Source organism: Pinus tabuliformis, chromosome 6, assembly GCF_031772625.1.
Source record: "Pinus tabuliformis cultivar Carrire ecotype Pingquan chromosome 6, CPIR1, whole genome shotgun sequence".
Taxonomy (NCBI): Eukaryota; Viridiplantae; Streptophyta; class Pinopsida; order Pinales; family Pinaceae; genus Pinus; species Pinus tabuliformis.
Window position 1 is genome coordinate 251603232 of NC_142292.1, and position 27614 is coordinate 251630845.

Consider the following 27614-nt stretch of genomic DNA (forward strand, 5'->3'; position numbering starts at 1 on the left):
GTGCCTGTTGCTGTTGTGGTGGTTGTTGTTGTTGATTATTATTATTTTCAGGCACCTTTACCTTTTCAGTGATTTCATCAAGAACTGCGTATTCCTTGTTTTCTTTTTCCTGTTTCTTTTCCTGCAACTGATTCTTATACAAGACCTTTTCATTGAATATTACATCTCTGCTCCTAATGATTTTGTGATTTTCGTAATCATATAAGCGATAACCAAAATCATTAACACCATATCCAATAAAGGTACATTTCTTTGACTTTGCCTCAAGCTTTGTTCTATTTTCTTTATCAATATGGACAAAGGCCTCACAACCAAAAGGCTTTAAAAAAGAGTAGTTTACCTTTTTACCTGTCCATGCTTCCTCCGGAACACCACCATCCAAGGAACTTGAAGGCCCTCTGTTTATTAGATAAACAGTAGTATCTACAGCATCTGCCCAAAACTGTAAAGGCAATCCTGCATGCAATCTCATGCACCTTGCACGCTCCATGATTGTTCTGTTCATCCTTTCTGACACACCATTTTCTTGTGGTGTTCTTGGAACTGTCTTCTCTCTGCGAATTCCATGTTCTGAACAGTACCTATCAAACTCTTTGCTGCAATATTCACCTCCATTGTCTGATCTAAGACACTTCAATTTCTTTCCTGTCTCAATCTCAACCAAAGCTTTCCATTTCTTGAAAGTATCAAATACATCAGATTTATTCTTAGTACAATAAATCCAAGTTTTTCTAGTTGCATCATCAATAAAAGTAACATAATAACGAGAGCCACCGAAAGATGATACCTGAGCAGGTCCCCATACATTTGTATGCACAAGCTCTAATTTTTCGCTCTTCTTTTCTTTCCCAACTCTGAGAAATCTGACTCTCTTCTGTTTTCCATAAATGCAATTCTCACAGAAATCCAAATCAACATTCTTCAAACCCGGCAACAAATTCCTTGAGTGAAGAATCTTCATCCCCTTTTCACTCATGTGTCCGAGCCTATGATGCCATAATGTTGCATCTTCTCCTTTGGAAGTTAAAGCATTAACAGAGTTAGAAATACCATTGCATAAATACAATGTACCAACCTTTTCGCCTTTTGCTATTACTAGGGCTCCTTTGGTGACCTTCCAAGTTTTATCTGTGAAAGTTGTCACACAACCTTCACTGCCTAACTGCCCTGTTGAAATCAGATTTTTCTTTAGATCTGGAACATGCCTTACCTCCTTTAATAGTCATTGGTTTCCATTTTGCTGTTTTACAAGAACCTTACCCATTCCAACGATTTTACAGGGTTTATCATCACCCAGACGAACTTGTCCAAAATCTCCTTGAACATAGTCATGAAAGTATTTCTTATCAGGTGTGGCATGGAATGAAGCCCCTGAATCTACCACCCAGGAATCAGTAATATTTTCGAAAGAAAGAATCAAAGCATCTTGTAACACCTCACCTGTCACATTTTCTTCATGATTGTATTCTTGTTGTGCATCTCCTTCTTTTCCTTTCCGAGATCTACAATCTTTCTTTAGGTGTCCTTTCTTTCCACATTTCCAGCACACTATCCCCGATCTGGACTTGGATCTGCCTTTCCTTGATTTACTGCGATATCCTGAGCTCTTTCCTCTTTCCATTTTTCTTCCTCTAGACTCTGCACTCAAAGCATTTCCCAATGTCTCACCGGAGCTTTTCCATCGCATTTCCTCGCTAAGGATAGCACCGACAACATCATCAAACTTTAAAGTACTAGATCCAGAAACGGAGTTACTAATGGCCATTACCAAACCATTCCAACTTTTTGGTAATGAGCACAAGAATAACAAAGCTCTAACTTCATCATCAAAGTTTACCCCTCCAGAACTTAACTGACTTGTAACTGTATTAAAATCATTTAAATGGTTTGCAACAGATCCACCTTCCGACATATTCATATTAAATAACCGTTTCATAAGAAATACCTTGTTTGAGGCCGAGGGTTTTTCATATAGTTTCGACAATGTCTGCATCAAACCCTCTGTCGTGGTTTCCTTTGAAATGTTGAAGGCGACTGACGCAGCAAGGCACAACCGTATTGTTCCGAGTGCCTTTCTATCGAGAAGGTTCCATTCTTCATCTTTCATACCTGTCGGCATCTTTGTTTTTCTGCCCAATGGTAGGTATAGATCTTTCTGATACAGATAATCTTCCATCTGCAACTTCCACAGCGAGAAGTTTTGGCCGTTAAATTTCTCGACCCTAAACTTACCATCTTCTGCCATTGCTCCCACTCGAACCAGGAACCCTTCTTTCCTGCGAGTTTATCAGCCAAATAGACCTTCGGCTCTGATACCAGTTGTTAGAAAATTATATATTACGGAGCAATGGGACACATAAAATATTGCAGAAATATAAACACATAAAACGCACAAAACAAGAGAGACACAGATATACGTGGTTCACCCAGTTTGGGCTACGTCCACCCTGAATAGCTAGTCCTTCCCTTTCTATTATCCAACAAAATGAAGAGACACAACCTACAGCAAATCCGCTGTAATATCCTCAGTTTTCTCTCACAGTCTCACCTCTCTGTTTCTCGCTCACAGAATACACATCTATATCTCAGCCTCCAATACAATACCCTCATACAAAGAGAGGGGTTGCCTTCTAGGGCAAAAAACCCTAAACTAAACATAAGTTCTACCGTCAGATCATCTGCCTAATGAACGGCCCAGATTGACTAGAAATTACTATACTTTTACAAGGCAATTTTACATCTGTTTTTAGCTTCGGGGGCGCTGCCCCCAAGCCCCCGCTAACCCCCGCCGGGGGACCGCTAGCCCCCGAACCCCCTAGCCAGGGGGGATCGGCCCCCTCGGACCCCCGCGGGGAGGGGTGTACAAAATTCCTGGGGTATACATCCGGCTGAAACAAAGACCTCTGAACAATCATGCTCCACACACAACAGGTGGTATGCTATGAAACAAGGAAATTGAATGAGCATGAGAAAAATTATGTTACACATGATCTTGAGTTGGCAGCGATCATCCATGCATTGAAGATGTTGAGACACTATCTTATTGGTAGAAGGTTTGTGATGATGAGTGACCACAAGGGATTGGGATACCTATTTAACCAACTGAATCTAAATGCCAAGCAAGCTATATGGTTGGCCATGATAAGTGAGTTTGACTTTGAGATCAAGTACATTAAGGGTAAAGAGAATAGGGTTACATATTCTCTTAAACAATGAGTAAATGTAACTCATATAACAATATGAGTTCATATGGGACGAATTTACAAGATATTGATCTTACATGAAGGACAACATGATGATGAGTATATGGAGCTTAGGCACAAGTTACAGTAGTAGGGTACAGTTGAACAAGATGTGGATTATCATCTCATAATACATGGTTTGATGAGATGTAGGGACATGATCTATGTGCTAGACAAGAGTGAGCTCAAGAAGCTTATCTTGAGGGGATTTTATGTTAAGCCATATTCAGGTCATCCAAGATATCAAAAGACATTGACAACAATGAAGAAGTTCTACTATTGGCCGAATCTAAAGAAGGAAGTGCCAGAGTTTGTGGTTATATGTTTGTATTTTCAACATGTAAAGGCAGAGTGTAAGCATCCAGGTGGCCTACTACAATCTATTCTAATTCCAGAATGGAAATGGGAGGTCATTTCCATGGATTTCATTACAGGCTTTCTAAGGAAATATAAACAACATGATTCTATTATGGTTATGGTTGACAAAGGCAACACACTTCATTCCAGTGAAGTATACTTATTCAACTAGTGATGTAGGACATGTCTTCATCAGGGAGATAGTGAGGTTGTCTGGTGTTCTGAAGAAGATTGTGTCAGAAAAAGACGCTAAGTTCACTTCTAGCTTTTGGAAGGAGTTATTTGTAGGTTTGGGTAAAGAGTTGGCCTTCAACACAACTTATCATCCATAAATAGATGGATAGACAAAGAGGGTCAATAGGATTTTGGAGGAGATGTTGAGAATGTATGTCATGAATCATCAACAAAAGTGGGAAGAGTATCTTCCACTCGTAGAGTTTTCTTACAAAAATGGGTATTAGGAGTCATTGATGGTGAGTTCGTTTGAGGAACTCTATGGGAGAAGTTGTAATACTCCCACCAGTTGGAGTGATCCAATGAAAAATGTGTTGATAGGAATGAACATATTGGTAGAGATGGAACATGAAATGCAAGTTATAAAGAAGAATCTAAAGGAAGCATAGGACAGGAAGAAAAGTTAAACAGATCAACATAGGGAATTTAAGAAGTCTCAGGTTAGGGAACATGTGTACTTGCACATCAAGCCCAAGAAGAGCTCCTTGAGGATTGGGTCATGTGCAAAGTTTGCAGCTCATTATTGCAGGCCTTTCAAGATCCTTGAGAGAGTTGGATCAGTGGCCTATAGACTTGCACTGCCTCTGATAGTGAAAGTACATGATGTTTTCCATGTTTCATTACTTAAAAGATATGTAAATGATGTTGATATATTATTGATTAGTCTGTATTGTAGGTGGAGCCAGAAGGAGAATTCTAGCCTGAACCTTAATGCATATTGCAACAAAATATGCTCATGCTCTAGAATCAAGCGATCGAGAAAGTTAAAGTGCAGTGGAAGCACTTTGGGCTAGATGAAGTTACATGGGAGATGGCTGATCATATGCGGGCTATGTATCCCTCATTATTTTCTGGTGAAGGCAAATGAGTTTTTGGTATATGTACATATCTACATATGGTTGTTATTGTAAATACCACAATGATATGTGTCATAAAGCTCCAATAAGTGGCATGGATGTCATGTTTTTATGTTGTCATGTTGGTTTACTTTTCAGCAGGTTGATATTGTAAATACTACACTGAGCTAAGTTATAAAGTTCCATAGTCAATATTTTTTTCTTTTCAGTGGTCTTGCTGGTTGTAGGTGTCATTGAACATTGAGGATTGTGTTCCCCTAAGAGGGAGGGGTTTGTAATAACTATTGATTAAAAGTTCATGTAATAAAGTTAATAAAGGAAAAAATAAGACCAAGGTCATGGGACATGTATTCCACGTTGAATGTTGGGAAAAAAATCCTAGTGGGTGTTCAGTTGGTTTATTATGGCTAAGGGGAAATTGGCAAAGGCAATGGAAAAGTCTTTGGAAAGGAAATAGGCATTCCTTGGAAATTTATTTATGAAAATAAAGGAAATTAGGAGAAAACGAAGGTGAAACGTCACAGGTTGCATGTGAGGAGGAAATTGAAGGAAAATAGAGGAAAATGAAGAAAATAGAGGCCTCAATAATAAAAAGGCTTATGAGGATCAGTTCAAATCCTTTTGACATTTTTGGGTTGGAGCTCTCTCTTTATTTTCACTCTCTCACACTCTTGCACACTTAGAGAATTCTTGGAGCACTCTAGCATTAGAGAAAGGAAGGCAAAGGAAAGACAAGGAGGAAAAGAGAAGCAAATATCAAGCAAGGTATGATTTCCTTGCTAGTTTTTGCATGCATGGTAATTGCATGTGTGTATTTGGTTCTCTCACTATCATTGGCATGGGTTTTTCTAGGTGTGACAATTATTTTAGCCTTTCCTTTCCATTTTCAGATAGCCATGGTGCGATGGGGTTCTTTATTTGGTTGAGCTAGATTACCGGATGGTTTTAAAACTGAATGGGGTGGTCTCACGAAAATTCCCAAAGGCATAAGAATCCTTTGACTGGTAAATGGAGGGATACATGGTAAAGCCTGAGGGTGGAGATAGGAAAATGTTGGGTGTGGAGCCTGATTATCTTCTATATTCAAAGGTATCGCCACATTGGACCCCAGTTTGAAATGGGGGCGGCAACGCCGCCCGTAAAATATTCGCTGCAGGGGGGGTCCAGGGGGGGGCAGCTGCGACCTTTGGGAGCCCCCCCCTGGCGGGGGGTTTCGGGGACAGCGCCCCCGAAGCTAAAAACAGCTGTAAAATTGCCTTGTAAAAGTATAGTAATTTCTAGTCAATCTGGGCCGTTCATTAGGCGGATGATCTGACGGTAGAACTTATGTTTAGTTTAGGGTTTTTTTGCCCTAGAAGGCAACCCCTCTCTTTGTATGAGGGCATTGTATTTGAGGCTGTGTGATAGATGTGTATTCTGTGAGCGAGAAATAGAGAGGTGAGACTGTGAGAGAAAACAGAGGATATTACAACGGATCTGCTGTAGGTTGTGTCTCTTCATTTTGCTGGATAATAGAAAGGAAGGACTGGCTGTTCGAGGTGGACGTAGCCCAAACTAGGTGAACCACGTATATCTGTGTCTCTCTTGTTTTATCCACTTTCTGTGTTTATATTTCTGCAATATTTTATGTGTTCCATTTCTCCATAATATATAATTTTCTAATAGAAAATTCCTCGCATTTTAGGTGGAGAGATCTGGAAGCATCCATGCTTTTTTAGGGTTCAGTGATCCTTTGACCGGTATATGGTGGGATTGCAGTAAAGCCTAGTAATGTATGTTTATTGTTTGTGCCTAGAAATCCCTTAACTAGTAATGGACGGATACATGGTAAAGCCTGGTTGTATAAATCAAGGTTTTTGGCCTAGAAATCCCTTGACTGGTAATGGTAGGATACATGGAAAAACATGAGAAGCCATGGTTGGTTTTATTGTGAGTCCCACCTTCATGCTTGGAATATGGCACAAGGGTTATTGGATGAAAGAAATATTTGGTTCAACCCAATATATGGTTGAGTGGTTACATGGAAGTCCCTGACGTGGTTGGATTTGCGTATGTTAACAAGAGCTCATTTATTCTTATATTTCATGAGTAAATATACTTGCTATTATGTGGCTTTGATGGTTGTTCTATAATTGTTATTATTATGGTTATATGCTGGTTATAATCATCGTTAATGATAAACTTGAGTTATGGATCTCATCATGTTTTGATTAGTAAATGAATCAGTAATGAATGTATGACCTAATAGATGATAATGAAACTATTGTGAGAGTGCATCATACCTTCTTGATGAATCTAAGATAAGTATGAGGCCCCTATGTTTAGATGTGTATATATGAACTGTACATTACATGTTTATGATGTATTTGATGAAATGCCTACCATGGTTAGGATGACTCAGGTTAGGTAATTGTTCATGTTCTTCATTACAAGCCTTTTCTCCTTATTATTTATCACCTCTGAGAGTTTCATTAAGTTTTGGGCAGAGGCTTGGGTCCTAGCCCTGAAAAAGTTCCTCATATCTCACGGTTGTAGGAACAAAAATTAGTGAAAATGTATACAGTCACTGGGATGTAGGCTTACGGGAGCCATTGAAGAGTCTTAGCCACTAGATTTCCTTGTCAAGGGAGCGAATGAGAGCCCAGGTCAGTGAAAAGCTAAGTTAACTCAGGAGTTGGGCACCTGAAGTGGTTGGCTAGCTCTTGGGGTTCTTGCAGCTCCAGAGGAAGGTCAGTTTGGTTTTAGTCTGCTGATTCCACTTCCTTAACTGTACCTAGGAGATTGATTCATATCATAGAAACTCCTCTATACATATTTACCCCGGTGGACCAGTAAGTTTGGGTAAGTGTGGGAGTAGGGTGTTACAAAAGGTAAATGCAATAATAATGCATAGCCTATCAAACCTAAAAAGAAAGAAACAAAAGGATCTTGGTGCCAACTATCTAGAGAGGCACAATTCCAAGCCTATCTCATCATAAGTCCAAAGGAAAAGATTGTATATTGATAGGGTAGGAAGCACCATGTCAAGGAAGAGATATAAACATGCAGAAGAAGGCACAATTCTACTTAGCACTCCAAAAAAAAAGTTAATCAACCCTAACTGATCATTGAATATTGTGATTAATAATCACCATTATCAGAGGATAAGTAAGTAGAGTTGAATTCTAGAGGATTTTAAGAAATCAAATCCCCCTACCTTTGATGGAGAGGTAAAAAAGGCTGAAGGGGCATATGCTTGGTTGTTGGGGATGAATAATTTAGTACTTTAAGATGCATGCCTACTCTAAGAACATGAAGGCCAAAGTAGCTATTTTGAGTTTGAAAGGAAAATATGATATATGGTGGAAATATTTGAAGAATGTTAGAGGAATTAGGGAGAAAGAGATGTCATGGAGAGGGTTTGAGGACTACTTCAGGGAGAAGTACTTATCTTAAATTTGCTATGACAACAGGGCCAAATAATTCTACAAGTATAAATTGGGGTAATTGATTGTTGATGAGTATACAAGCAGATTCTAGGAGTTATCTGGTATGTTCCTTATATGAAGGATGAGAAAACAAAGATCTAGAAGCATCTCAACAAATTACCATAATCTTTCCAGGACAAAATAAAGTTTGATGAGCGAAAAACCATAGAGGACACCATCTAAAATATGAGGTATTGTTATGAACAATCCAAACATAAGATTGAAGCCAAAACATATTCGAAGAATAAAGATAAGGAAAACTTCAAAGGAAAAGGGTTGTAGTCCTTAGGCTTTATACAAGGAAGGAAGAATGGGAAGTTCAATACTTTTTCCAGGAAATAATATAAACAAAATTCGACAATGATTAGCAAATGAACCCCTAAAACCTAAAAATGAAGAGGGTGATGGGTCCAAAAAAGGGTCTGTATAATATTTTTGGACTTGTGGAGAAAAACATTTACGAAGGAACTGCCCTCAACTAAAATAGACTGAAATGAAGTTATACAATGCATAGGAAGCAACAATAGTGAATGATGTGGCCAAGAACATACCTCAAATTTATGGTGCTCCAAACAATAGGTAGGAAAACCAATAAGATGCATTAATCCAAATGGAAGGTATGGCCATCAACCAACATGTTTCAATTTTAATTGAACCAGGTTTTAATTTTTGCTATATTATCCTCAGACATTGCAGAGAAGTGTAAACTGCCAAAGAAATCTCATAGAGAATCATGGCTAGTTCAACTAGCCACAAGAATTAAAAGGTAAGTGACAGATGTAGTTGAGTCATGCCTAGTGGAGATTTGTGGTATAACCACCATGAAAACACTAAATTTATTACCATTGGGATCTCATGATTTTTTAATCAACATGGACTGGTTGGAAACACATAAAACCAAGGTTGATTGCTACAACAAAGTGCTGAAATCCCTCAACGACAATCGTGAGAAGATAACAATGCAAGGGATAAAGAGACCAATCTCACTCAGGCAAATAACTACACTTCAAGTGAAGTGATATAGTAGAAATGGATGTATGATATATGTGATCCATGTGACTGAGGAATTAGAATGCAAGGTGGATCCATTTTAAGTCCAACCCATGTTAAAATAGTTCAACAACATGTTTTTGGAATTTGTTTCTAGATTACGACCTAAAAGGGACATTGATTTTACTATTGAGTTATTCTGGGAATAATGACAACAACAAAGTCTCCATACCATATGAGTACACTTGACCTTTATGAATTGAAATTGCAGTGGAAGGAAATGCTAGATAAGGGATACATTCGGCCCAACATTTCAACTTGGGGAGCTGCAACAATGTATGTTGGAAAGAAGGATGACACATTACAACTGTGTATAGACTACCGACAACTAAACAAGGCTACAATGAAGAACAAGTACTTTTTGATCTAGGTGGATATTGGTGGCCACCCTCTTATTCCACTTGGACCCCCAACACTGTCTCTTTCAATTTTTAAGTTTCCTTAATTGTAGCACAATTTACTATTTTTGGCAGTTTTTCAGGTCCTGAACTTCTGGAGCCATTTTGAGACCCTAAACAACGTTTTTAGGGGAAAAAAAGAGATTGGATAACTCTCAAAATGGTGTACCCAATTTATCTTGGCCTACTCTTTGAGATCTTCGAAATAAGGTATTATGATAGCCAAACAGAGATCGTATGCCAAAGTTACGACCCCAGGAAATTGATGTACCAATTTACCCAAATATGGCCCACAGTTTTGGCGCTTCATCTCTTGGGGTTAGGTTTTTGGATGTTTAGGGTTTTTCCATTGTTTCTCAATAATAAATAGGCCTTGAAGCCTCATTTTAACATAGTTCAGGGGCATGTATCTGCCACATCTCTTCTCGAAGATAAGCTACCATCGCTTGAGCTAGTTTATCTCCATTATGTTTGTAAGCATATTTCAGTATTATGATATTAATGAAATGAAGTGTTATTTTTGTTGCATTTCTGTATTTATGGATATATCTGTAATTTGTTGCATTCTTGTTTAAGTTCAGATAAGTGGTATCAGAGAATTACGAGATCAAGGTATAAGGAGTTATGGCTTGATCTGGTTGAACCTTTGCAAGATCAGCCTCACAAACACCAACGACCTCCCACAATGGAAAAAAAGAAAGACAAGGGGCAGGAGATCCTTTAAAAATATTGCTCGAGGAATCCCTCGAGTGACAAATGAATACGATGATGGATAAATTTTCCCAAATCCTTTGACTGCTACCCACATGCGACGCATCTTCATCCATCAACCACTCTGGAGGTGCCACTCCTTTTAAGGTACAAGTTAACTTCGATATTCCCATAATTGAGGGCCAAATAGATGTAGATGACATAGATAAATTATTGAATCTATTGGAAGGATATTTTTCAGTTCATGACTTTTCCAATTGGGAAAATATTACTTTTTCACTTCTCAAAGTTGTCCCACACATCAAGGATTGGTGGGAAACCTACTGTGAACAAAAGGACGAGAGGGAATCCTCACTATTTTGAGCCACACCCACTTGGGATTCTTTTCGAAACACCAGCAAGGAACAATATTACCTTGTCGTGATCTATGAAGATAAATACATAAAGTGGACTAGGCTACGACAGGGAAGGGACCAAGATGTGCCAGAGTTTACAAATATTTTTCCATACCCTCCGCACTAAGTTGGGTATCAAGGATTATGAGCGGCATTTGGTACTCAAGTACCATGGTTGTCTACACAAGTACATCTAGGATGAGATGGAGTTCCTGGACATCTCATCGTTGGGCATGGCATATCGATACACTGTCAATATTGAGAAAAATTTTAAACAGAAGAAGCGAGATTTTGGAACTGCGAATCCAAAGCAAGGAAAAGGCACCCCCAAACCATAGAGGAAAGGCCAAAGACAAGGCGGGGAAGCATAAGACAACCTGATTAAGCTGCAAGTAAAGAACAACACCATGAAGACAAAGAAGGACACAGAAAATGGTGTGAGTTCCATAAGAGCTCCACTCACAACACAAGTCAGTCTTGGGCCAAATAATGACTGGTGGACGAGATGAAGTCTTCTGAATTAGACACATGTTCTGACTCTGACTCAGAACCCAATAAGGGGAATGACAAAGGGAAGCAGATCATTGACGCGGATCCCAGTGCCACCGTGGCCACCACCAAAATCTAGAAGAATGAGCCTGATGATCTAGAGGAGGGGAGGGCCTCTTCCACTCATAGATGTGGGCGAAAGGTTCTCCATTGGAGTTGATTTTCAACAACGGGAGCCAAAAGAACCTCATTTCAGCAGAGGTCGTGAAGCGGATGGGCCTACCAATGACATCACATCCATAACTATACACCATTGGATGGCTTCACCAAGGACGAGATATCCACGTTAGCTAGCAACACCGCCTTCCCTACAACATCAAACCCTTCACAGATGAGGTACTATGTGATGTTGCTCCTCTTGAAATTTGTGATTTATTATTAGGAAAACCATACTTGTGGAAGCGACATGTTGTATATGAGTCTAGACCTCGCTTTGTGATTATTACCTTGGGCAATAAGTTGTACAGGATGCCTACCACCATCTCTTCTATCACTGCAAAGTAATGCAGTAAGATCGTTTCCCAGACCGGGAATTTTTTTTCCTTATGATTCACCCTTAGGGAAAGAAGAAGGTTGTGGCCACGACTTCTAGACAGAGCTCCTTAGCACAATAGTAGTAGATGGACAAGGTTGTGGAGGCATATAGGGACATTTTCGACTCACTTAGAAGGGTACCTATGTACTGTCAGGTTAAGCAATCCATTAATCTGGCCTTAGGCACGCTACTACCCAATGGACGATCTATCGACGCTCTATTTTGGCAAATGATGAGACCAAGAGGTAGATTTAGGAGCTGTTGCAGAAAGCGCACATCATGCCAAGCTCATCACCCTGTGGGAGCCCGATTGTATTGGTACAGAAGAAGGACGAGACCTGGAGACTCTGTATTGAATATCTGGCGCTAAACAAGATCATTGTTTAGAATAGGTACCCAATCCCCAAAATTGATGACCTTCTGGACTAGATCAAGGGGCCAAATATTTTAGCAAGATTGACTTGAAGTCTGGTTATCACTAGGTGCCTATCAAACCCTTCGATATGTGGAAGGCTACCTTTAAATCCAAGGAGGGCCTTTTCAAATGGTTGGTCATGCTTTTCGGGTTGATGAATTCCCACAAAACCTTCATGAGATTGATGGAGGACATATTGTGACCCTTCACTAATGGATTCATGGTGGTGTATTTAGATGACATCTTGATCTTCAATGAGATTTGGGAAGAGCACCTCCACTATATTTGACAGGTCCTTCAAACATTGAGATAACACAAGTTGTGTGCCAATTTGGAGAAATGCACTTTTGGCATGACCTAGGTTCAATATATGGGGTACATCATTGATGAGCAGGGTGTGCATGTGGACCCAGCCAAGATACAAGTCATTTGGGATTGGCCAGCCCCAACCACTCTAACAGACCCTCGTAACCTTTTGGGTCTTTCCAATTTCTACCACATGTTCATGTTGGGGTTCTCTCATATCACATGACCTTTAAGTCAAGTCACCAAGGGCAGAGCAAAATTATTTTTTTTGGGTCCAAAACCCAACATAAGGAATTTTCTGAGTTGAAGCATCACCTCTACTCTACACCAATCCTCACATTACCAGACCTGCAACAAACATTTGAGATTGAGACATACACTTCCGACTATGTGATTGGTGTAGTTCTAACTCAACAGGGGCATCCAAGGGCTTACCATAGTGAGACACTTTCGTAAATAGTTCGAAAGTATCCCACTTACGACAAAGAAATGTATTCCATTATGTAGGCCCATCCTCAATGGAAGCATTACATTATGGGGAAGTAAACAGTGATCCACACAGACCACCGACCCCTGCAGTTCATACAAACACAAGGGAAGTTGCTGAATGATCACCATCAGAAATGGTCAACATATTTACAAAAATTCCATTTGAACATTAATTACAAGAAGGGAAGCACCAATAATGTTGTAGATTGCCTCAACCGACCACCAGTCATGGTGATGATCACTGTGATCGACTCCTGTGGGCACAAGACTTTGGGGTGGCCGCATCTTTATGAGAAAGATCCATAATTTGGCAAAACATACCAGACAATCCTGGAAGGTAAGAAAGTTCCAAATTTTCACCTCTAGGATGCACTGTTATGCTACCCAGGACACATCCGTGTTCCTTCAAGAAAGTATGCCAAGATGATTTGGGAGGCACACTAGAGTCGGGTTGTTGGACATTTCAGAGTAGAGAAAATAGTGGCAATACTACAAAAGTATTTTTTATTGGCTGAACCTTCGTTGGGATTTTGGGAGTTACATTAAATCCTGCACTGCTTGTGCCATTGCCAAACCAACCATGAAGAAGCAAGGCCTATATAATCCTCTTCCTACTCCTAGTAGACCTTAGGAATCCATCTCCATGGATTACATGTCGAGACTTCCTTCTACTAAGCAAGACAACAACTGTGTTTTGTTGGTCATCGGTGGATTCTCTAAGATGGCCATTATGGCGGCCTGCAAGAAGAGTATCACAGCAGAGGCCACTACTAAGGTCTTCTTTGAGCGAGTGTGGGTACACTTTGGGATCCCACACTCCATTGTCTTTGATTAGGTTAGCAAATTCCTAAGTGCATTTTGGCCAAGTCTCTGGTCAATGTTGGATACAAAACTCACTAAGTCCATGAATTTCCATCCCCAAATTGATGGTCAAACAAAAGTCATCAATAGGATGATCATACACATTCTGTGCATGTACAAATTGAAGCATCCATGCACATGGGATGAAATCCTCCCCTACGTACAACACAACTACAATAGAGCTCTCCACATCTCAATAGGCCACAACCCCTTTCAGGTATGATTGGAATTTCAATCATTCTGTCCCATTGATGTGGCCATACCATTTGCAGCTACTTTGATAGATTCGGCTCAGGTCTAGTTTGAAGCCGATAGGGCTAATAACTTCATTGAGTGCATTCAACACATCCGCTAGCAGGTTCATGATATATTTGATAGAGCCAATGCTAATTACAAGGAGCACCATGAGCAGCATTGGGTGTCACACAAGTTCCAGGTGGGTGACAAATTTTGGCTACATTTGCAGAATGAGCACCTCGCTGGACCCCATTGCAAGCTCCACCCGCTCCGATACAATACATACACCATCACCAAGGTTGTAGGGGACAATTCCTTCGAGCTTAACATTTCACCATTCCTTGGTTTGCACCCAATGTTCAATGTAAACCGCCTTTGACCATACTTTCTACCATTGCTGAACAACTCACACCAATAGAGCTAAACCCAGAATGCATGGAACAAGCCACAACTGATTGGATCATTGACACATAGATCAAGAACACTCGCTAGTAGAAGATCCAACTGTATCAGGTTGTCAAAGATGGCCAACTCCTGCACCAAGGCAAGTGGCTCACCAAGGACCAAGTTCAACAGAAGCTTCTTCATTTCATGGAGACACTCATCACAATGGGGACCATTAATTCCTAAGGGGGGAGGAATGATCCAAGTGGATATTGGTGGCCACCCTCCTATTCCACTTGGACCCCCAACACTATCGCTCTTAGTTTTCCAGTTTCCTTAATTGTAGCACAATTTACTATTTTTGGTAGTTTTTTGGGTCCTGAACTTCCGGAGCCATTTTGAGGCCCTAAAAAATGTTTTTAAGGAAAATGGAGAGGCTGAGGTATTCCTAAATAGGTTTGTCGATGTTTTTACAGCCTACTCTTTGAGATCTTCGACAAGAGGTTTTATGATAGCCAAATGGAGATAGTATGCCAAAGTTACGACCCCGGGAAATTGATGTACCAGTTTACCTAAGTGGGGCCCACAGTTTTGGTACTTCATCTCCTAGGGTTAGGTTTCTAGGTGTTTAGGGTTTTCCATTGTTTCTCAATAATAAATAGGCCTTGGAGCCTCATTGTAACACAATTTAGAGACATGTAATAGCCACATCTCTTCTCGGAGATAAGCTACCATCACCCGAGCTAATTTATTTCCATTATTTTTGTAAGCATATTTCAATATTATGATATTAATGAAATGAAGAGTTATTTCTGCTGCAAGGGAGTACTTATGGTTATATAGTAATTTGTTGCATTCTAGTAGTAAATTTGGACCACCTTCTGCCTTTAATTGATGGCCTATACGATCAACTAGGAGGGGTTGTGGTGTTTTCCAAAATATATTTGATGTTTGGATACCATCACGTGAAGGTTAAGGATGAAGATATTCACAAAATTTCCTTCAAGACTATATGTGTCCACTATGAATTTGTGGTGTTCTGTTTGGGCTTAAAATTGGCCCAAATACATTCATATGCTTGATGAACAATGTTCTCAGACCTTATTTGGATAAATTTGTATTGGTATTTGTATATGATATCTTGGTATATTTAAAAACTAAAGAAGATCAAAAAGACCACATGAGAGAAATATTATGATTATTAAGAGAGCATAACATGTATGGCTCAAAACGTCGATTTAAATAATCATGGATGCAATAATCCCAGAAGAAGAAAACACTACACAAGAGACTAATCGTAGAAGCCTCAAAACAATAATGTATGCACAACTCAATAGGTGTGAGTTCTTACAAACCAAGGTTCACTACTTGGGGAGTTTTATTTCAATAGGAGTGGTTGTAGATCTAGAAAATATCAAGGCTATAATGGAGTGGCCCACTCCATGAAATGTTACAGAGGTAAGATATTTCAAGTGTTTAACTGGATATTACATAAGGTTCATTTGAGACTTCTCAAATATTTGGAACCTAATCACTTCTTTGCAGAGAAAAGGAGTCAATTTTAGTGGAAACCGGAATGTGCAGCGAGTTTTGAGTAGTTGAAGAAATTACTCACATGTGTGCTTATCTTAGGAATAACAAATCCATAAAATAGATTTGTGGTTTGCATGGATTCTTGAAAGGAATTACTCAATGGAGTCATAATGTAATAAGCATATGTGGTCTACCGTGAATTGAGAAAGTGTTGGGAACAGGGCCCCTGGGGTCATTTTTGGGACTAAAAGCCTAAGTTTGAGGCAGAAAGCTTGAATTTTGTACAAAGGAAGGTAAATTCACTGCATTTTGTGGCCGCAGAGTGCGAATATAGCAAGAGTCAAAAAGGGGTTCTGCCCTTAGTTTAGATAACTTGTGTTAGCTTTAGAGATCTTCCCTTGGTCTGCGGACCATGGGATTGTATAAAAAGGGAGTCTTAGAAGTAGATTTCTAAAATAAAGTGGAAGTGCTTGATGAGTCAGTGAAGAGCTAAGAGGGAGAGTCTTAGTGTAGGAAGAGGCTTTGCAACTAAGTGTGCATAGGCCTAGGGTAGAAGTCCAAAGCTGAGTGCACGAACCCCTGCAGCTGTGTGCACAGGGCAGATAGAGTCCGTATTGGAAATCTGAATCAGGGCAGATAGAGTCTGTATTGGAAATTTGAATCATCAATAAAGAGAATTATTCTGAAATTACTGTGTATTTTGCCTCTGTGGATCGCATGCGATTATGTTATGTTAAGTTATGGGTTTATGTTATAATGTTGATTTGATGCATGAATGTATATGTTTCTATCTATTATATGAACGGAAATAAGGATATATGTTTATGCAAAGATAATCTTAATTGCATGATAAAATTGGCAAACACTTAAGATAACTTGGGAAATTATACAATAACATAGTAATAAAGGCGCGTAAGTACTCGAGCCACTGGTTAGGGTTGCACAAAGTACGATCATATACCTTCGCGGAGGTTCTAAGAGACGGAAGAGAAAGTACATCGATAAGCCGTAAAGGATTATTGATCTACACAAAGGAAGGGTTTAAGGTATAAAACCGACATCACAACCATCTCAGGGTGTAGAAACTTGGTTCATGCATCACCCCATATTGCTTCAGGTGAGACTTCAGTCTGCGCTTCGCAGACTGATGCCGAAAGGGCTAGTAGTGTAGGGATTTTCTTGGCTGACTAACACTGAACCTGGGTCAATGCCCATCAAGCCAAAAAATGGTTCCATTACTGGGAATGGGATTTGAATAACGAGATGTGTGATGTCACATCATTGGAATCCAACTAAGAAGGAGATTGAAGACTAGTTGGATAGGAAGATCCATGAATTCGCGGTGCAAGAAAACAAGAATCCACGATTGACAAAGGAACAGTGGTTGGACAGATATCTGTACACAGAAATTCACGAAATTTTCTTCTGTTCTTTCCTAGTTGAAATATACGAGTGGATCACGAAGTTGGCAGACAGCTAGTGAAGGTGGAGGCTTGACAATCTGATTGTTTGGACCACGGAGCTAGTGTGGAGATTGGAAGCCTCTAAAGATAAGATCGCGCACGCTGTCAATCATTGGCTCGACTGTATCATAGGAGGGTTTGTGAAAGAATTCGTGGTTGATAATTTGGTTAGCTACAGCGAAGCAGAGCGCCGCTTCTTCAAAGGGCCATGAAGTAAGTATTTGAAATCACTAAATACTTGGATTAAGATGATCTTGTTTGAAAAGTGGGTCATGTAGTTACCTTGATTTTTGGAGCTACAGAAGTGGAAGGTCTTTCAGGAAGGGAGGAAGAAAAGGTCCTGAGTACCATTGATTGAGCCTCCTTTGAGTGACAACGAAGGAGCAGTGTAGGCTTCCCCACTAAGAGTTATTCAATTGATAAGACAAGGGTTCCCACGAATACCTACACTGCCTCCCTCCTCATCCCATCCATCCATACCGCCTCCATCCTTACCTCCACCACTTATCCCATCGCCCACACCACTGCCACCTCCACCACTGTTTAATATCGTGAACTCTGTAAAGCTACCTGTGTTCAAGGGCATAGGAAATGAAGATCGGAACCAGTTTTGCTTTGTCACGAAGGCTGTATGGGAAGCTTAGGGTATCACAGATGATCAAATGAAGAAAGCAACGCTGGTTAGTGCTTTGCAGGACCGCACACTAACGTGGTACATTAAGTACAGTACTGATAACCCAACGTCCGCGTTGGCAGATATCTAGACTACGCTGAATAGGGAATTCAGTAGACCTAAGTCTCAAGCACAATCAATTGTGGGATTCAAGGAGATCATGATGAAGCCCGGGGAGATGCCTTGGGATTTGGATCAAAGATTGAAGTGTATGATCCATGAAGCCAACATGAACCTAACTGATGGGAAGCATCGTGAATGGTTCATGGCCTCGCTCCTGCCCCACCTAAGGGTTGCGCTATCACAATAGAAGATTGGGACCCAGGCAGAAGCTCTAGAAATCACGATGAGATTGCATGAGACACCAATGTAGGATGCTAATCTAGGGGTTCAAAAGATTCACACGCAGTTGCTGAACCTTTGCCTCGAAATGAAAAGTATGAAGAAAGACAGAACAACTCGGCCGGAGACGCACGAAGAAGTCTGGTGCCTGAAATGCAAAGGTCAGGGGCATGACAATGATCACTATCCAGTCATTGCAAACTATGTTGCAGCAGGGGGACCAATGCCTCTAAGGCTGGACGCTGTGGCAGGGCTAAGTACAAGGCCCATGCTATGGTGTGCTATATTCCAGGTAGTTGGGAAACATGCAACTGACAATTGCCATTTGTTGCAGAAATTCGTACAGACACCGCAACAAGTCTTCTGCAATTTCTGTCAATCAATGGGTCATAACGAGCACAATTGACATAGTTACGAATTAATGATGGATAGGACATCTACATAAAGGGTGCAGGTAGAAACACGACCTCTGGACCAAGGCGCTAGGGGAGCGCGAGGTCAGTATTAGGGGTGTGGCTGAGGCTGAGGTGGAGGGGGGCCTAGTAGAGGCTAAGGACAGCTTATTTGTTACAATTGTGGAGGACCAGGACACTACGCAAGAGACTACTTGAATCCGACGCGACTATCATGCTGCTACTTCACTCATTTTGACCATGCAACTGAAGATTTCCCTATATTGTTGGCTAAGATTCACGAAAAGGGGGTGCAGCCTCTGCAACCGATGCAGAACCTCCAGATGATGAGGGCCGAGCCTCGCAAGGAAGACCCTAAGGTAAACATTATGCTACGGAGTGGAATGATGATTAGCGAGGATAAAGGGAAGCAACTTGCAGAAGGTGAGTGGGTCCGCAAAGCACCAGAAAAGGATACTGGGTTTGATCTGGAGCGCACAAAAGAAACATTTATGGAAGAAAAGAAAAGCTTTGCTAAGGCCTCTACCCGAGGAAGTCAGGAGAAACCGGTTGAAGAAATGGACCCATCCATGATTACCACGTTCTTAGAGACTTGCATGAAACTACTTCGCGATAGTAAGGCTGTGAAGGGACTGAAGGAACTGATCAATCGATGCGTTGGCAGGGACATCGCTACTAGTGAACGACGCGTAGTCAGAATGTTTGGTAAGCATAAGGCGAGGATTGGACATGAGATGAGACTCACCATGGAGATAGGGGAATATGAAATGGACCAAGTTATCTTGGATCGGAGGTCCGACACGATGTTTTTCCAAAACAAACATGGGAAAGAATGGGGAGACCTACACTCCAGTGGTATCCAATCCAGTTAAGGATGGCAAATCAATGGAAAATCATCCCAATGGGGAGGCTACAAGGGGTAATAGTTGACATTGAAGGCACGAGCGCACTGGTGGATTTTGGAGTAATAGAGATTGTGGATGATAGCAATCCCTACCCTGCGCTTCTTGGGATCGATTGGGCCACTAACATGAATGGGGTAATCAACCTGAAGAAGCAAAAGATGATATTTGAAAAGAAATTTCTCCGCGTAGTGGTATCACTGGATCCTGTAGAAGGGCCGCGCTATACAGAACCAGTCCACGATTATGAAAGTGATGATGATTTGGACCAGATTTACAAGATAACGATGCGAGACCAGGATTAGGTGAACTTGACAGTAGAAGGACATGTTGCATGGGACTGCGAGAGCTCCTGCACATCAGATTCAAACGAAGAACTAGAGCACTGGCAGAACCGACTGCATGAAGTATCTATGTTGTGTTGTAATATGATGACAAAGTCGTTGCACTGCGTATCATCAGAAGTAAGGAATCTACCTCACTACGATGGGCTAACTGACGTCGATCAATTATTGGATGCATTCGAAAGGGAAGTGCCCAAGAAGCATCGCTTGCAGACATTAGATTGGGTGTTGCGCACTACACCTGTAAGGTGGTGGGGTATGCACAAGGTTAGTTTGGATGATTGGCGCAAATATAGGAGGATGATGAGGATGCAATTTGGCCACCCGAAGGTACGACTAACATAAAAATATGATGGGAGGAATGTTTCGCGCGATCATTTGGCCAAATGGAGTTAAGCCTCAACTGGAGTGGGTCCATCTGCTTTGTCATACCTTAGAGGTTATACCAATGAATTGGTACTTGGAGACAGAACTTCGTCATGGAACTGAAGAATGGGATGTTTTACACCAAGGATTTCTGATGACGTTTAGTTTTTAGGATGGATTTGAGTCCATTGATGTAGCATTGCAGGAGGTTAAGACATCCATCTTTAGGATACCATAGGATCCTCTAGACCCAATTCAACCTGATTTGACTACCTAGCTGAGCCACGCACTGGAATGTTACAATGTAACAACGGAAGAAGAATATGAAGACCCAAGAAATGTTAACATCTCAGAGACTGAAGGTCATTGCGGAGTTGATGGACCACAACTAGAGAACCCATACATAACTAAGCCGCTCAAGACTAGGTAGGTGAACATTAGCACGGAGGCAGAACCGAATTATGAAAATATTGGGGACTATTGGGATGATGCAACATTAGATAAGGTCGCCGAACTGCTCCATGACTATAGGGACTCATTCCCCATGAAGTTTTCCAATCTGAAAGGGATAAGGAGACCTAGGTGTCATGAAGATGACCATAAAGCTGGGCACGAAACCTATGAAGCAAAGACCGTACCGCCTCAACCCGAAGTATAAGGAAAGGGTTCGCGTTGAGTTAGATAAGATGCTCACGACGGGTATTATCGAACAAGTGGAATAATCTGACTGGGTAAGACCAATAGTGGTTTAGGAAAAGAAACAAAAGGAAGAAATAAGGATATGTGTAGATCTCAGGAAATTGAATGATGCTTGTGTCCATGATCCTTTCCCGACCCCGTTCACTGACTAGGTCCTCGATAATGTAGGAGGCCAAGAAGCATACTCTTTCACTGATGGGTTCTCTAGGTACCATCAGATCAAAATTGCACCCAAGGATAGAAGCAAGATGACCTTTGTGACTGAATGGGGATGTTTTCGGTAAACCGTAATGGCTTTTGGGCTGAAGAATGTGCCATTTATCTTTTCATGCATAGTCATTGCGGCATTCAAAGACTTCATTCCTAAATTTCTGGAGGTATACTTTGACAATTGGACAGTGCTTGGATTGGTCAAGCGCCATGTGGCAAGTCTGTGCTTGATGCTAGATACATGTAGGAGATACTAGATCACGCTCAATCTGAAGAAGTGTATGTTTTGTATCCCTTTTGGGATCTTGTTGGATCATGTGGTATGTAGACAAGGATTTATGGTAGACCCCATGAAGATCGCGGTGATAATCAACTTGGAGGTGCCGAGGAGTGTGAAACAACTGTGCGCAACTCTAGGGCATACCGGATACTATAGAAAGTTCATCAAGAGCTATTTCCAAATCACCGTGCCTATGGTGAAATTGTTGAAAAAGGATGCTACGTTCTGTTGGAATGATGAATGTCAGAAGAGCTTGGATGTGCTGAAAGAGAAAATGGTCACCACGCCGATCCTAGTCTTCCCGGATTGGAAGAAGGAATTTCATGTGCACATGGACGCATCATGTATTGCGTTGGGGGCCGTACTGACACATGCCAATGAAGGAAAACTAGATCATCCTATAGTGTTTGCAAATAGGAATCTGTTTAAAGAAGAGAAACATTATTCCACAACAGAGTGCGAAGGATTAGCTATGGTGTATGCCCTCCAGACGTTCAGGCACTATTTCTTGGGCAGACACTTTAAGATGTCTATGGATCATTCTGTGTTGAAGTACCTGGTCAACAAGCCTGTGTTGGGGGGGAAAATATGTAGGTGGCTGCTGTTGTTCCAGGAGTACGACTTTGAGGTTATTGTGAAGCCAGGACAACTGAATGCGGGACTTGATCATCTGTCGTGCATTGAAACTAGAGAGGAACCTACTACTTTAGAGGAAAGACTACCTGACACCCAGCTCTTTGCAGTGCACATCGTGGACAATCACTTTGAAGATATTATCCACTTCCTGACGATAGGATTGGCTCCAGAAGGTTATACAAGTCAACAGAAGAAGGAACTAGTAGTATGCGTGGCAAACTTTTCTATCATTGCAGGGCACTTGTACAAAATGGGGTTAGACGAAATATTGCGACGTTATGTGCTTGAATTTGAACAAAGCAACATCCTCGCTGAGGCCCATGGAGGAGTTGCGGGAGGACATTATGCAGGGAAAGCAACAACGCAGAATATTCTATGCACTGGGTTGTGGTGGCCAACCATGCATAAGGATTCGAAAGCATATTGTAGGGCATGTGATGCATGCCAAAGGACTGGTATGACGTCGTGGAGGGATGAGCTGCATCTGATGTCACAGGTGATGTTACAACCTTTCAAAAAATGGGAAATTGACTTTGTGGGACTAATTCAGCCTCAAGAAAAGAAGACGGGTGCGCTGACATCATCACCGCGACTGAGTATTTGACCAGATCTCGTGTCACTCATCCAACTTAGTCCAAACCCTCATCACACCAATAGCAGCATCAATTTAGCAACATAACATTACTTGAAAATGATTTTAAATCTCTAAAACAATAATATTTCTCTATAATACCCAAGCTCCAACCCCTTGATCACTATGATGAGTGGTCAATTTATAGGGAAATGCAAGTGGTTTTGTCATAAATAGGGTATTGAATGGTTTTCCATAATCGGATAGTTAGTTTCCACGAAGAAAGGGATGAGAGGATAGAGTATTAGATGATCCATAGCCTATCCAAAGTCAAGCTCATAGGATGAGATAAGAGCTGGGCATCCTCTAGAATTTTCTAGAATCAAGGAATATTCCTAGAATCCTATGCCAATTTCACTAATCCTCGCCTAGTGTAGGATTAAGTGGGTCTAAGTGCTCTACAACACAGGTCTGAATGGGCCTACCTGTTATGCAGAGCAGTTGCCCCTGACCAAGGGTGTGTTGGTGTCCCAAGGAGGCATTTTAGCAAGGTTTCAAACTAGGAAACTTTTATGGATGAAAACACTCAATGAAGTGGCATGTCTAGGGCATGTAGCAACTGAATTAGGGTTTGATAGACCCTGTTTACACTGATATGATCGTCGAGAGTGATGTGCCGAAATAGACATGTAATAACTACCCCCTAAAGCATGAAGTCAAAAATGATAATGTTGAGTGATATGCTTTATGATGTGATGAAGAGGATCTGAAGTAGACGGTGACCTACATCGATTACAATACATAATATCATGATATATTTGAATTTTTCATGAATTGCTGAGTGTTATAGCTCCAAATCTCACTTTTGATGTTTGTGATGGTGCACTCATGGCCTAGGGCAACCTTCCTTCCAAACCTGGTCCAAATATGTAAAAAATAGTGTTTTACTCCCTATACACGACATTGCCATGAGCTAAACGCGTGTGTATGCGGGTCTGTGTATACCCAACCCGTGTATATGTCTTAAAACACTTAAAAAAATTAAATCTCCTTAATTTTTGGCGAAGATCACGAGTTTTGCCTATTGATTACCTATTAGTGCCTGTGGCCCAACTGTTCCCAATGAATTCCGAACTAAAAAACTACTTTGGGAGAAGTATAAAAAGGCTTCAATGGGAAGGCCTAAGGGAGGAGAGAATAGAGAGAAAACTCTACTGAGATTATCCCTGATTAGGTCTGAAGATCCTTGTGCTTCCAGTACTTCCCCCATTACAGGAAACCCTTGTGTCCTTGAGTTATGATGTCTCTCCATTGGTTGAGATATCCTTGAGTGAGCCATGGAAGGAGTTTGTTGAAGGCTTGAGATTGGACGAATCTAGAGGACGGTTCCACTTGGAGCCTGCGAAAGGAATACTTAGGTGAAATCATTCCTTACTGTATTTTAGTTATCTATAATAAAAGAAACACTTGTCTTGTTCCTGATATTAATCTTCTTCATGCTTATGAGATCAATGTTATGATTTACATATGAATGGTTGTTTCAATTGTATAACTAACTACCTTTTAATATGCTATGAAGTTGATTTTCTTATGATGCTTGGTCCATGTACTGCTATGCTTCCTTGAATTGATTGCCTTGCAGGTTGAAGGATAGAAAGGAACTCCAATAGGGTTTGGACCCGGGCTGGATCTACCCAAACGAAGGACCCCCAGGTGCACCTCTCTTCGTGTAGTTTGTTTATCTTAGTATCATGGCTATATGGAATGCTTGTTTTTCTTTATAGATAACCCCCGCTCTGCTAGGGTATTGACCCAAGACCCTAGGGTACCTTTGTCCCTAAACAGAATTGACGACTCCGCTGGGGACAACAGTATTGTTGTTCCTAGTTTGGGTTTATTCAAGCCAATCAAGGCTCAATTGTTTATTTACTTGCTGTGACTGAGTAGTCTGTTCCTGTAGGAACTTGAACTGTAAGTTTGATCAGTTTCTTCAGACCCTTTTTTATTTTTTCTTGTGATCTTTTATATATGCATCTTGGTCAGGTTACAGTCACATATGTACACAAGTTTCACCATATGAACCTGCGTATACGCAGGTTTCTGTGGACTAAATACTGTATACACGCAACTGTGTATTGACACAGTTACGTATACCATAAAATATACAAGATTTTTCAAATATTTTTGTTTTTGGAGATCTGTCTGCTGGTCTGAGTCTTTCCTGAACAATTACTTTTCTGTGTCAGTCTTTATTTTTACAGAAAGTTCATGATTTCAAACTCTCTCTGGTTGTGGAAAGTGTTGGTCTTGTTCTATTTTGTTGTGAGCATCATCATTTTTATTTAAGCACACAAGATTTCTTTTTGGGAATCTTGGTTGTTCTGGTCTTCCAGGCTAGAAAGATTGGTCTCAATCTTTGTGGCAAACCTTGTTTTGGTGATATTTTTATTTGCGTGTCAAAACAACATCTTTGTGGCCTTTTACTTTTCTTGCGTTTTGAAAGTTGTTGTGTGACGATTTTGAGAATTGTCTTTCTTGATCTTGCGATCATTGTCACCAAGCTCTTTTGCTGCTTTTTGATTGTTAAGAGCATCTTGAAACACACTTTTTGTTGAGTTTTCACCCGTTTTGTGTTGTTAACTTGCAAAGTGTTTTGTTGCCTATTCTTCGATCATAAAGTTTCAGTCTTATTTAGAGCACTTTTGAAAAGTTGTTTTTGTTTTTGCTTTTGAAGAAAACTTCTTGAAAACTTGGTTTTTGCTTTCTTTGGCCTTGTTTTGATTTAGTTTCCTTTTTGCGAATGAAAGTGAATTTTTGTTTGTCTTGAAATTTGCTTTTAGTGTTTGGATGAAAATGAGCATTAGCAACTTATATTCTATCTAAACATCTTAAGTGGCTAATTAGAATTGATAAACAAGTTACTTTCATTTCTTTGATTTAGAGTAGTCTTAAGTTTTGCATCAGCATGTACTCATTGCATTAGGATAAATTTGTGCATCTTTTAGGACATCCATAGTTTTGTTAATTTTTGTGAGTGTGAAGCTTGAGTAAAAGAAAAGAAAAGAAAAATTTATTGCTTTCTTAGAAGTTCCTCAGAACCTAGTAGAAATTTCTTCCATTGAATAACAAAACGAGTGCATTTGCATATAGTTTGGTTTTTATTAATTTATTTTGCGTCAAAAACACCACAAGTTTCATTTCCGCTTATCCCTTGACTTAAGAACACCCCAAAACAAGCGTTAATTAAAATACATTAGAACTTTTTTATAATTGTCAATTTAGACACACCAACAAGATTTAGGATATTTTAGGGCCTTGGATTAGGCGTGTGGAGAGAAAGCTCTCCAAGGCCATTTAAACTGTCAAACATAGGAGTTTCAATAGTGACTGCAAATCCAATAGCATTAGGAAGACCAGGAAAGCTCCGGATCTGGGAGTTAATCACGAGGGTTTTTGAAGATAAGGAAGAGAGATACCCCCTCTCCTACTTGTCAGATCTTACCTCAAGACTGTTCTACCTGCCTTCTGACACGAGTTGTAACCTTAGTTGCTTCTCCTAGGGATCTACATAGGTGGCTGTGGAGGGGAATCCCATGGCACCTGAGGTCGACGTTGTATCACTCTCAACGGTACTACTGGAGGGCACCCTTGCGAAGCTTGGGGGCTTGCATCGGCGCAAGCTGTTGTTAGGAGGTCAGCGTAACTTCCTCTGTTACCGTCGCTGGTAGGACTGGGCTATCATTATCCCAGACTATTTTCGGAAGGCCCCTACTTCACTTTCTTGTATTTTGGTGTCCAGTTCTAATCACCCAGAGCGGAAATACTTGGAAGTTGTTTGACTGGCTGACTTCTTTTAGGGACATTTTTAGTGAGTGCTCTTTGCTATTTGTTTATAGTTGGCTTTAGGTATTTTTGTCTAGTCATGTTTGGACTTTGTGTTTTGGGTGACTAGCTTACCACTTTGCTGATCTTGAAAGGCTTTTGGTCATTCTTTCAGAAGTTGTGGAGTTGCCTTCTCAAGGGCAAAGGTTTTGATTGTCTATCTATCTTCCGTGAAAAGTCATTTCTACATTCCCGTAAGGGAAGGGTCTACGAATCAGTTAGATATGGCCAATATTCCTGTGGAAACCAACTAAGGTACCCTTCCAAAAGGAGATCCTTGTGCTTTTCCTTTCTTCGGAAACGTTGGTACTCCCTTGATGGCCACTTTGGATATTCCTGGATTGAATGTTGGACTACCTGTTTGGCTATGGTCCACTCCGAATATTCCAAATTCTCTTGAAGCTTCTCAGTTGAATGCTTTATTTCAGGGGCATCACATGGGTGCTAATTGTTCATCTTCTTTCAAAGAGAAATCTGGGATTCCTTTTTCTCCTCCTTCTTGTAATAAGAAATCTAAAAAGAGGAGAAAGAGGAAGTCAAAGAAGAAGAATAATTCTACCCATTCATCATCAACCTCTGCTAGTCACGTTGAAGATGAGCCTTCAGCCGCTATGAGTCATGCTTGGGGCACGAGTCTAGTCACTACAAGTCATACTAGCACTTCATCATCAACCTCTGCTAGTCATGTTGAAGATGAGTCTTCAGTCGCTGCAAGTCATGCTGGGGGCATAAATCTAGTCATTGCAAGTCATACTAGTAAAGAGTCAGGATCATCTACAAGTCATGTTTAGGATTCTCTGCAAACCGCTACTA